Consider the following 12249-nt stretch of genomic DNA (forward strand, 5'->3'; position numbering starts at 1 on the left):
ATATTTACTTACTCGGAACACTTCAAAGGGATACAAAAACTCCACGACACTGGAAATATATAAAGTATACATCGCGTAAGGGCCTTGTACACTTCTCCATGAATTATATTAAGAAGCCTATTTTTTATTTGACAATATTTATTAGCGGTAATTAGTGGTACACAATATGTGGACATCAGCATGGTGAAGTATTTTTAAAATGTGTGAGTAGTATATTTGACAAAACAGATATGTAGATATATATGTAGATATGTAAGATTTCCTCAACCTTTTTCAAATGTACAATAAAATATTGATACGTTTATATACATGTATTATATTTTACACTTACATGGAGTATAAACAAAAAAGTCATAAAAGTGATTTATTTCTAAGAGTCATAAACTGGTGTGATAATCCATTTATCGTTTAATTGTGTATCCAGTGTTAACCTTGACTGTGCAAAACACGAGTAAATAATTAGGGTAGTTGGCATACATTTTATCATTAACCGATAAACACACATACACACACAGATATATATATATATATATATATATATATATATATATATATATATATATATATATATATATATATATATATAACATATAATATAAAATATATATAAGCAATTAACTGACAACGAACAGTGCTGGCTAGTAGATACTAGTTACTAGTTTTGCACTGTTCGTTGTCAGTTTATTGCATTTATCTTAATCAATCCCTGACACACGTGATCCCTTGCTGGAGGCAGTGCACTTGAAAGGACTGTTATTCGCCATCTGATTTGTATTATATATATATATATATATATATATATATATATATATATATATATATATATATATATATATATATATATATATATATATATATAGTTCCGGATTACAAGATAGGCCGAGTAGCGAGTAGGCACCGGTCTAGAGGCCCCGCGACAACGAATCAAAATGATATTGATAAAACGTATCAGGAGATAATTTGCGAGGGTGGGATCCCAAGTTTTCGACTGCCTACGGGCCTCCATAGACTTTAATCCGGCACTGTATCTATCTATCTAACTATCTATCTATCTATCTATCTATCTATCTATCTATCTATCTATATATATATATATATATATATATATATATATATATATATATATATATATATATATATATATATATATAAACTTTCTGGTAGAGAGCACATGTACAGTCTAATTGATTACATATTTTACCCAACATAATCTGAAAGATAGCAAAATACAAAATGGCCACTTGACTGACCTATAGAAGAAAAAAAATATAACTCTATTTAGGGTGAAAGGTGTTGTGTTGCCAAAGTGTCACAGATTACAAATGTTGTTTATTCCAACAGCAGGTCAGTGCCACAACAATTTATTTACATGATGGGTAAGATTGGTAAAGCTACACTTAACCTACCTTTTGTATGACCTGAACCATCTGATTCCGAGTTCAATGCAAGACTCACTTCGGTAAAACCCGTATTCTACGACATCTATGCCATACAGTGAGTACCTACCGTATGTACTCACGGTTAAGTTATATCTAATTGTAAACTTCATATATTTAGTTCTGCCGTAGATTAATACATGGGCAGATCTAGTTCCGTGCAGTCTGTTAGGAGTAATTACTAGAGCAAACAACAGAGGTTCTGATCAGTGGCGCATTATGGAACTGCAGATCTGGGTCTGTGTCCTTTGCAGTTGGGTCCGATTTATAAGCAAGTAAAGACGGTCTATGTCATTTGGGCATGTTTCTGTCATTACCCTAGACTTAGAGACTATTTCGTCAGAATATATTGCTCTTTTCATTCAGTATCATCCAAGCACTACCTTGCCAATCCGTATGTACTTTATTTTCATAAAACAGCAAGAGAGCGTTCCGCAGTGTGAACATAGTTGTGAGTCACCAATGATCCTCGCATATGACTGCACCGGGAAAACAGACCCACGACTCAAAAACTGCGAATATTCCTATCAAATAGATATTACGTTACCTATAATTCACTCATATTACAATAATGATTGATTGATTGATTGATTGATTTTTAACGGCGCATCAGCACTGTTAGGCTATTTAGCGCCAAACAAAGTGTTATTTGTATAATCTCTTAAAACTTATAAAAGGTCCTATATCTACCAGCGATATAAAAGAACAAATGGTTGAAATTAAAAACAGTAAGATGGTAACGGTGCAAAATAAAGCTTCCCGATCAACGGGAGATGTAAATGTTGTATGTTAATGAAAAAAGATGAAAAGGTATTAAAATGGGACGGTATATATATATTGCATAAAACTGCACAAGGTGATAGCATAAAAGTCAGAGTTTAGAGTAAATATTTACGGCTTTCAAGAACTCTATAATACGAGTGATGTTTATATTATCAAAAAGTTCTTTCATGTCATGCACAATGTAATAGCGATCGCGCGTAGGTTGTAGGTCAAAGCAATGTATCATAAAGTGCTTGACAGTGAATGGTTCATTGCAAGAAACGCACTCTGGTGGGTCTTCACCTTTTAGTATGTGGGTGTGGGTGATATAAGTATGACCAATTCGGATTCTTGCAATGACTACCTCCTCCCTACGAATGGTTCTGTAGGAAGGAGTCCATTCTCCTAGAGTTGGCTTGATTGCATGAAGTTTGTTATTCACGGCATCATTCCATGATGCCTGCCACTTCTGACGAAAGAACTTTCTGATACAAGGTTTAAAATCAGTATACGGTATTTTAAAATCAGATGGTTCTTGAGTAAGGGCCATTTTAGCAGCGCGATCTGCTTTTTCGTTACCTTTAATACCAATGTGGCTAGGTAACCAGCAGTATATTATATTGTGGGAGACACTCAGCTCGGTATTTTTGATCAGTATGTTTTTCAATAATGGGTTCTCCAGTTTTCTATTGTGTAGTGACTGGAGTACTGATAGCGAGTCGGAGAAGATGATACTGTTTAAAATATGTTTGTTTTCTATATGTTGCAGAGCAAGGTCTATTGCTCTGATTTCGGCTGTAAAAATTGATGCTCCATTTGGTAAGCGAACTTGCGTTGTGTGATTTCCACAAACAAAGGCTGCAGCAGCCTTTTCCTCATCCTTTGATCCATCAGTGTAAATTCTGGTGTAGTTTTTAAATTCGGTGAGGAGTTCATGGTAAGAGTTGTGGAAGACAGAAGGGTTTGTTTCGGATTTTTTTCCATCGTGTAGCGTAAAACGTACTTTTGGTTGTTTAATTAGCCAGGGTGGTGTTTCGGACATAGACGTTTTCTGAATTTTAGAAAGATCTATATTTGTAGTGTCAAGGCTGGATGATATTCTAATGCCAAAGGAAGGTATGGCGTTTGGTTTATTTTTGTATAAAGTTTTGTATTTGGGTTGAAAAACAGCCGAAAAAGCAGGATTCAGAGGGTTTGATTTTAATTTGAGAGCATACTGTGCGGAAAGCATTTCTCTACGATGCGATAACGGTGGTTCATTCGCCTCAGCTAGAAGGCTTTCACACGGGGATGTTTTAAATGCTCCCAGAGCCAGTCTTATTCCCTGATGATGAATTGGATCAAGCATTTTAAGATATGACTTTCGGGCTGAACCATACACAACGCAACCATAGTCTAGTTTGGAGCGAATAAACGTTCTGTATAAATTTAGGATGACTTTTCTATCAGCACCCCAGTCAGTGTGCGCTACTACTCTAAGTAGGTTAAGTGCTTTTAGGCATTTAGCTTTTAAGTTCTTTAGGTGTGGAATAAAGGTCAGTTTTCTGTCAAAGATTATACCTAAAAATTTTGTTTCCTCAACAACTGGAATAGGTGTTCCATCCAGCGTGAGGTTCGGTTCATCGTGATGTTTTCGTAACTGACAGAAATGCATGCATACCGTTTTTGATTTCGAGAATTTGAAACCGTTTGCATTGGCCCAATTTTGAATTTTGTTTATATTTTGCTGCAGTTGTCTTTCAATTGTATGCATTGCTTTGACCGATAACATATGAGAAAATCATCAACATATAGTGAGCAATCCACACCAGAAGTCAAACACTTGGTGATGTTATTAATTTTGATATTGAAAAGTGTCACAGATAAAATACTGCCCTGGGGCACACCCATCTCTTGCTCGTGCAAATCTGAGAGAGTAGAGCCCACTCGTACCTTGTATTCTCTGTCGGAGAGGAAGTTAGACATGAAAGAGGGCAGACGGCCTTTTAGTCCTAGATCGTGCAGGTCTTTTAGTATCCCGTACTTCCATGTTGTGTCATAGGCCTTTTCTAAATCAAAGAAAACCGCTACTAAATGTTCTTTCTTGATAAATGCATCGCGAATGAATGTTTCTAGTCTAACCAGATGATCGTTGGTGCTCCGTCCATAACGAAAGCCACTTTGGAAAGGAGATATTACATGGTTAGTTTCCAGGTACCATACAAGCCGAGAATTGTTCATTCGTTCCATTGTTTTGCACATGCAGCTTGTGAGTGCAATAGGTCGATAGTTGGTAGGATCTTCACTATCTTTACCGGGTTTGGGAACTGGTATTACTGTTGCTTCTTTCCATATTTTAGATAGGTTACCAGTAATCTATAAATCATTGAAGAGTTTCAAAAGAGATGTTAAAGATGATTTTGAAAGATGTTTTAAAAACTGGTAATGTATTTTGTCAGGACCAGCGGAAGTATCATGGGCCTTGTCTAAAGCCTCCATAAGTTCTGATAGTGAAAACAGTTGGTTGTAGCTTTCCAAGTTGTTGGATGTGAATTTTAAACGTGACTTTTCTTTTTGAGTTTTCAATTTTTGGAAGGCTTCGGAATAATTAGATGATGACGAATTTTTTGAGAATGTATCAGCAAGAACATTTGCTATGTCACGTTTTGAGCTAAGATTGTTATTGTTCACTTTTAGATGTCGGAAAGAATTATGTTTTCTCTTTTCCGTTTATTTTGCGGATCGTGTCCCAAACTTTCTTAATTGAGGAACGAGAGTTTAAAGAGTAAACATATTTCATCCATGATGCTCGTTTACTTTCTTTGATTGTGCGGCGAGCTTTGGCCCGGAGAGTACGATATTTACTTAAATTCTCGGGCGTCGGATGATTGTTAAATTTTTTCAAGGCTTCTCGACGTTGCCGTATGGCTTCCTTACATTCCTTAGTGAGCCAAGGTTTTAGGATTCTTTTACAGTTTCTTGAGGACTTGGGGATAGATTCTTCTGCAATGTCGGTTAAAATAGATGTAAAATGCTGAATGGGATCGTTAACATTGAAAACTGTATCCTCATTCAGCCTAGTTTTACACAGTATTTCGAACTTGGCCCAGTCGGCCTTCTTTAAATTCCATTGTGGAATTACTTCATCAATTGTAGAGTTATGATTTACAAGGGAGACTGGGAAGTGATCGCTGCTGTGAAGGTCATCAGCGACCTTCCATTCATAGTCCAAAAGCAGCGAAGGAGAACAAATTGTCAAATCGATGCATGTGTATGTACCCGTGCCTGGGTGTAAATATGTAGGTGTTTTGGTATTATATAGACACAGATCGTGTCTAGAAATAAAGTCTTCAACTTTGTGACCTCTGTCACTTATATGATTTGATCCCCATAAAATGTTATGGGCATTAAAATCCCCGAGTAAAACAAAGGGTGCGGGAAGCTGTTGAACAAGATTGTCGAGTTCGTTTGGTACTAGGTTAGTGTTTGGTGGTAAATAAATAGAGCAAAATATAATCACTCGATGTAGAGTGACGCTTTCAGCAATGGCTTGTAAATTGGTATTCAAATGAATGAAGCTATGAGGAGCTCTGTTGTTCACAATAACAGAAACTCCTCCTGATGCCCTATCAACATTTGGAGAGCAGGTGTTAAACAGGGAGTAGTTTTAAATGTGATATTGTCCGTATCTTTCAAGAATGTTTCTTGAAGGCATAGTACCGCAGGATCATGTTCATTTAAAAGCAGGAGAATATCATTGTAATTTGCTTTAAGTCCTCGACAATTCCATTGTATGATTGTGTTTTTCATTATAAATTTAAATTAAAGATTTTGGAGCTAGGTTAGACCTTTCGCAGAGGGAATTTGTTTGGTTATTTCTCTGGAGGAAGTACGTAGGTGAATTTTTTGTTGTTAGGTCTGGAGCTACCTTGAGCGCATAGAGTGTGTGTGTACGTACATACGTACGTTTAAAACAGTTAAAGATCTAAAACTGCAAAACTCTAAAGGAGAAGAAACAAAAACATCCGAAATGATATAAGCGTGTATTCCTTTAGGATAAAACTTGAAAGGTAAACATCTAAAACCCTGTTAAACTAGTACATAAAATAAAATGTGAAGTAGAAAAGATAGAATCATAAATTTAATTGTATACGTATGAGAACTGCATTCTTTGTAAAAGCCCAAGATATTATCCAGTAGCATATTATCAGCTACAATAAGATTAATAGTACACCACCTCATATTACGGGGCTTTCAGGTTATGTCTCAGGGGCATGGTCTGACCTAGGGGCCGATGTTGCCAAACTGTGTATTTGTCTCTTCGTGTCCAGTTGCAGTTAGGTGTATATTTGGTTCTAACCTGGAAATCTTCACAGTTTTCAAGACATGAACCAAAGTCTTGTCCCCAACTCCAGGTATATGATCCAGGTCTTGTGCTTGATGCACAAGTGCATTTATCACCTATTATCTATTAAAAGTATTTACGCCTATAGGATGGGGACTTTTAGTGAGGACCCAGGGGTAACTCTCCTATTTCAGGGCATAACCACGTTTCTGTATGTGTCTGACTTCGTCTACTTATGCCCTATAAGGTCACAGAGTGAGAATTTCAAGTTTCCAAGTTTTGACCCAGAAGCAAATCTTCACCATGGGCGTTGCAATGGGTCTGTATTGAATATGTTTTATAGTCATGACCCAGGGGCGATATTCACATGCCATTGGGGGACAAAATCAAATCGTGTAATCCCCAAAATTGGTATTTATTGTATAGCCCTGGCCCCAGTGATGCTAATGGCAACTTTTAGTTATAAAGCTTGGTGTACTTGTCCTATATTGGAGAAACATAATACCAATTCATATTTGCGATTTTTGCTTTCAAAACATGGTTTGCTTCATACTATAACATGTCTGATGTATCGAAGCTTGTTTGCAGACGAGGACCTGGATAGCTGAGAGGTCAAACGCACTCCCCTTTACAGGTCACGTCTGACCTCTGTCCGCGTATGTTCGAATCTCATCTCGACCAGCGTAGGTATGTCATAAAGTTTGCAAGCAGTTTCCCAAAGGGTCGACGATTTTTCAGAGTCTTCACTGGTTCTTTACCACCAAAATAATGGTCACCTCTGGAGCCTATCGCTAGCTGAAAAAGATGGCGTTAAACCAAACGCACATTGTGGAGTTTTCATTCCACGTTTTGTACCAAATAGATAAAACGTGACAGCTAATAAAATACTTAAAAGTCATAATTTTGAAACTATCATTCAAAAACGGGTGATTGCATGGCAGCTTTGGCTTCTTTATCTGTTATACTGATGTCGCTAGACAGCCAATAAATGCTACAGAATACACTTTTAGGATGTTATGAGGATGTCATGATTCTGTAAGCAATCGAATACTAAATAAATATTGGATTGTCAATTTTTAACTTTTGCAAGGCTTTCAACATCGAAAGAAAATCTGAAACATTTAAAATGAATTTTCGTGAGGTTTAGATATAGTTTATAGACAGAAGTATGGGTATTGTTTCTGTACACAAAAAGTGAGGGCTGCATCCGGTAACCGGATTGATTTGGTGCTATGGTGTGCTGTATTGCGAAAAGCGAAACTCGTTCCATCTATCGACCCATCTGTGTGCAGGTTACGATAGGAGGACCTTATTTCACTGAGGAAAGAGATGATGTGTAGAGAATTTTTTATAAATCGGCAAATATCAATTATTATATTCTATGCGAATTTGTGAAATTAATCGTTTATATTCCGATGTTTTAATAACTGTGCCAGTGATTTGCCGCTTCAGGATGAACGCGAACTTGTGTGCCAAACGGTGGAATTAAATTTTGTCGCCATTCATACCAAGGGGAAATTCGAAAGACTTGTTGACATGAAATAAATCCCTGTTGATCGGATTAGGCAGATTATGATTTAGCATGCTGGCCTATACACTATCAGGTTTAGATATATAAAAGGTCCTCTGTAACCGAAATAAAACATAGAAGGAAACTAATGGTGGAAGCATTATTTGTGTGTGTGTGTGTGTGTGTGTGTGTGTGTGTTTGGAGGAGGCGCCTAGTCAAGTAATTAGACATCAAGTTATTTCCCTATCAGTCTCACTTGCTTTCGCACTAAAAGGAGAAAAAGAAAATGATGCTGATGATAATATTACATACATACATACATACATACCTATTGACATGCATACATACAGACAGACAGACATACATACATACATACATACATACATACACACACGCACGCACGCATGCATGCATGCATACATACATACATACGCACGCACGCACGCACGCACACACCCCCACACCCCCATACATACATACATACATACATACATACATACATACATACATACATACAATGAAAGAGAGACAATTACTCGAAAAGACATCCGCACACTGATTATCTGTTTAAGGAACATAACTTTAGTTTCTGTGGGTCTCTACGTGAGATACTCCACTGTCTTAACATTGTATAATATTGACGATGATTACTAAGCTAACACAGCAGAACTAGCATTCCTCACACCTACATACAATCTAATTGCTAAGACATGTGAGTTTGTATTTGATGTGTAAAGCACTGGAGATTCAATTTATCTTCATTAATTATGTTAAATGAGGATGATTGTAAAAAAAAATTCTCTGACACTGTGCCTTCCCTTTCACATACAACAGACTCCAGCAATGAATGCAGTGCCGGATTGCCAAATAGCAGAGTAGGCACCGGCCTAGTGGCTCCGAGACAACGGATCAAAATAATATTGATAAAACGTATTAGGAGATCATTTGCGATGGGGGCCCCAAGACTTCGACTGCCATAGGACCTAAGGGCCTCCACTGAATGAATGCATAGATGACATGAGGTATGCTTCAACGTATATGTGGGTGATTGAACATCATTCTGTATGTTCGTCCATCCATCCATCCATCCATCTATGTTTTTAACAGTCTCTACGTCCGCCTATCTATCCATCTGTGACATATATAAAGATATATATCCATCTGCATGTCTGTCTCTCCTTCCGTCCGCCAGTCCTTATATTCATAAATATATTATGTATGAAATTATCTAATGCTTAAAGCAAATTAGTGACTGATGCTTATTTAGTTGCAGGTTGTATTATTTCTCGTAAATGCGTGAACCCATGCATCTTGTTTGGCATATGTTTCTTTGTTAGTTGTTGTAATGATATATCAGGAAAATCTTTTTTTTAATTAAATTATTTGAATCTTTCAAGAAGCATAGTTAAGTTGAATCATCTAATTGATCAACCGATTGATTATATTAAATAGAAACAATTAAGCTTTAATCAAATTCGGTACACACTTAAGACAGCTATTAGTTAGAACTGAAGTGAAATATTGCATAAATTGACTCGAAAATCAACAAATGTAGAACAACAGTTAGAGTGCCGGACTCACACTCAATGGTCTAGTGGTTCGTATACTGGATTCGCTTTACGTAGTTTAGGATTCGAATATTCCCCAAGCCAACCGAGTTTGTTGCCATAATGTGTCCAGGGTAAAGCACTTTACTCTGATTGACTCGGTTCTAATCATTCTTCAGTGTGCTGATGTGGCGCCATTTCACTAAACAATCAATCGATAATCCGCGAAATTACGTGTAATTATTCAAGCTTCGCAGGAAACAGACATCGTAACTGCACATGCAGAAATATGCCAATGTTAGGAATTTTTTTTATATACTTAGCTACTAGAAAAAAGAACAGAGGCAGACTGAAGTAACAGCAGAATGTATAATCTCCGTTCAATATAAGTGGCATCGATTTTTGGCAGCTATCTTCATTAAACTCGGCTGGAGTCTGTTACTTTATTTTATCCGTCGAATGAACTTTTGTTCAACATAACCTAATCCGAATTAGACTGATGAAAATTCGTTCCGGAATACAAAAATGTTCGCCTCGGTGCTTAAACATAGATAATATCTGTACAATATCAAAGAATTCCCACAATCGATAGATAACTCATTTCATTATAATTTCAAACAGCAATAGTATATTAATTAATTTATGTGATCGATTCGAAGAAATATTTCAACTAGCATAATCACTGATAACAGTATTGTCATTACGTATATGACATTAGTTCCGCTCTACTAGATTCGCACTTTAAAGATAGACGGGGTGGGTAGGGTGGTGCAGTTTATGCCGTTTTAATAGCAGTGTTCGACAAAATTTAATTCTTGGTGCTGTTTGTGGCATGAAAGTACTCTTGGTGTTCACTGTTGTCTCATGAATGTAGAATTTTTGCAAAGTTCAGGTAAATATAATCCAATTTCTTATACCATTCCTCTAGCCATTAAATTACCGCTGATGGATGGATACCCGTTTGATCTCCTGTATGGTGAACTTTCCCCGTCGTTGACACATTTAAAATAAGAAAGGATAAGAAAAGATAAGGAAAGTGTAATGAATTATGTTTTAACATTTATTCATACTTTTCTGTTCGAAATGATCAAAAGTGTTTTTTATATGTACGCGTCGGATTTCGATACAATCAATACACAAAAAAAACCACCAAATATAAACACAAACAAGAAAATAAAATCTTCACCTATGATATCTTACCCACCATTATCTGGCATTTCGTTCTTGATGGACGGCTTCATTCGTCTATCTCCTATCAACAATTTCAATGACATACTGACCATTTGACCATTCGTATCACCCATCTAGACGTGAACGTGCCTTGCTCTTTTGTTGTCCTTGTTCCAGGTCAGCACAGTAAGCCTGGAATCCAGTGGGTCACATATGTTATTAGTACACAAATTTCAAATGCTAAAAACTTTAACATCTCTCGACTAATTTTCATGAACGTTTTCAGCACATAATTATAAGACCGTTGCCAATCAGGCCGATTTTAAGGACAAATTTATAGAAATAACTATGCTACTAGCTGTGTGAGTTGTTTAATTTGTTGCAGTAATTACTACAGTCCCCGTTCACTCTAAGGCTGCACATGTACATGGACACAATACAGATTTACCATGTTTACAGCGATGTCGCTTTAGGGTGGTGTAGATCACGTAGAAAATGTCAGTCAGAATATCACTGATCATGTCCGTTTTATTACAGTGAGACATGTCTGCGGACAGGGATTTGAGGGCCCTAGGAAAAATCCTCCAGTAGACCCCTATGAATTATTAACTGTGACGGCCATGGTCCCCCTGACCATTGTGAGCCCCCAGAACTTAGTCTTAGTTGTCCTACCCTGTCCGCGGCCCTGCACTGAGGCGTCTGTTAGTGCGATACCATCGTCCCATGAAAAGTAGCTAAATGTTCTCATCTATGACGTATATTTGAGTTAAATACTGTCTATAACCGTCGCTCAAGCTCCAGTCTGTTTTGCCGCTACTACAAAAAATACGACTACCACTACTGTCGCCATTGCTTAGCTGCTGCTGCTACCATATATGCTTCCCAATAAGGTCACTAGCAAAACATATTCTGTCCATTTTTCCTGGATGATTGGCAACCTTGGCCGTTTCTCCTTTATGCTACCACCAAAGCTGACCATTTTGAACAAGTCACACTGAAGCAAAATCAACTTATAAATTACTAATATAGATTCTAAAACTTAAAAGTAAGCATTGTGGCGCGCGCGCGCGTGTGTGTATGTGTTTTGGATTTTTAACCTAGCCATAACAAGTTTTGAGTAATATCGCTACGATGATGTTTGCAGTTTGGCAGTTTAGAGTGATGTCTAGCACTGGGGAATCATGCCGCAGACATATATCATGATGTCCCACCCAGTCACATTATATTGACACAAGGCCGACCAGTCCTAATGCTAACCTCCTAATGCTGAGCGCATAGCGAAGCAGCTGTTGGTACCATTTTATTATCTTTGATACGACTCGGCGTGGCAAAAAGTTGGAAGAAGATGATGTATTGGGCGATATTAAGCTCACGACCCCAGACCGACTTTGGATGGTAACTGGTGCATGAAAACATGTCCTGTTCTTGTTTGTTTTCGTGGTGCACATACAGGCAACGTACTTCTAGTTATATTAATACATGAGAATGTATATATATATA

The sequence above is a fragment of the Sinohyriopsis cumingii genome, unplaced genomic scaffold (genome assembly GCF_028554795.1).
Source record: "Sinohyriopsis cumingii isolate HCF-2022 unplaced genomic scaffold, ASM2855479v2 utg002739l, whole genome shotgun sequence".
NCBI classification, from domain to species: Eukaryota; Metazoa; Mollusca; class Bivalvia; order Unionida; family Unionidae; genus Sinohyriopsis; species Sinohyriopsis cumingii.